The sequence below is a fragment of the Cyprinodon variegatus genome, unplaced genomic scaffold (genome assembly GCF_000732505.1).
Source record: "Cyprinodon variegatus isolate N-32 unplaced genomic scaffold, C_variegatus-1.0 Scaffold459, whole genome shotgun sequence".
NCBI lineage: Eukaryota > Metazoa > Chordata > Actinopteri > Cyprinodontiformes > Cyprinodontidae > Cyprinodon > Cyprinodon variegatus.
The window spans coordinates 641,108-642,406 of record NW_015150912.1 but is presented as its reverse complement, the minus strand read 5'-3'; the positions used below and the strand labels follow the sequence as shown (position 1 = coordinate 642,406).

The 1,299-nt window shown below is 45.1% G+C and overlaps 1 protein-coding gene across 1 annotated transcript in view; it reads left to right on the top strand.

Annotated features, from left to right (window-relative positions):
• Positions 1–426: 426 nt before the first annotated feature.
• LOC107094045 (bromodomain-containing protein 1-like) overlaps positions 427–1,299 on the top strand; it is a 17,036-nt gene continuing 16,163 nt past the window's right edge. Inside the window, exon 1 of the mRNA XM_015389445.1 lies at positions 427–718. The gene's annotated coding sequence lies outside the window, so the exon portion shown is untranslated. The remainder of the gene's footprint in view (positions 719–1,299) is intronic.

The window sequence follows — 1,299 nt, the reverse complement described above, 5'->3', positions numbered from 1 at the left end:
CATAGAAAATTTAACATAATTACCAACTATTGTGTATTTTGTGATTCAGATATTGAAACAGCAGAACATCTATTTTTTCAGTGTAATATCATAGATATTTTACTAACCCATTGTAAAAACCCTGAATCCCAATCAATGATGCAATATATTGAGAATTTACTTTTAAATTCAAGAGTCCGTGTTTTTGATTTTTTTTTTATTAATTTGTTCTACCATCTGATATTTTTGTTTGTATATAGGTTCTCTGTATGATTCTATTTGTTATATTATACATACTCTGCTCAGCTTCTTAAGATATTAAATTTACAATTTTGTATAATTGTTTTGATATGCTTTGTAATACTTTGATTCTTCAATAATAAAAAAAAAAAAGTTTCGTTAAAATTTGACTTCCTGGTTTACGTCTTTACGCAATGACGTAGGCGCGTCAGACGCAGCCGCATTGTTGTGGGGGAAGAGAAGTCCTGCTGCCGTTGAGCGGCTGTACTTCTAAACTGGTCTTTCGTTGTTCCATCGGTCCGGATTTGACCCGATCGCGCCCAGAAGCCTAGAGCCGGTTCTGGTCGCCCTGGACCCCCGCCGGCCGCCTCCTGTGGGTTCAGCTGGGGCCGCGGTCCCCCTCTGATGGCCTGACGGTGGATAGACCTGCTGCTGTGTTCTGCAGGCCGCGCCGCCATTGCTTCTGCTTCTTTAAACGGAATTAGTAGAAATCTCAGAGGTAAAGTTTCCTCCTTTCTTCCTCCTCATCGTCAGTACTCCTGTTGTGTGCCGCAGGGGAATAAAATACTCTGAATTCAGCTGAAAATAAAGCAACGGTTCCTGCTGCGCTTGTCTCCGGCTGGTCGCCATGTTTCTTCTCCCTGCTGCTAAGCTGTTAGCTGTTTCCTGGACGGAGTGTCCTGATGTTTGCACCCGGCCTGCAGAGGCCACCGACGGGTTATCTGGGAGCCAGTGCTGGGGGGCCATGGGGGGGCCGATCCTTTCTACGTGATGCCTCCAAGGTTGGATTCATTCAGGAAATGAAGAAAAGCAGTTTTTTAGCTTCTGTTTTTCCGCAGCGGCTCCTTTCAGGGCTCCAGGCCGGTGGAGAGTGTCTCCGGGTCGGACTGGCTGCTCCGGCCGCCCTTCCTCTCCGTTTTTCAGTGAAATGTGTGAAGAATCACTTGGCGGTGCGTTCATGATCTGATGACGACTGAGTTTATAACAGAACAGCTGCAGGAAAACTAAAGGGTCAGAGGTCAATTAAATCAGTTTCTCATCTAGTTTACTGGTTCTACACCTCTTTGAGTGTGTGTCTGC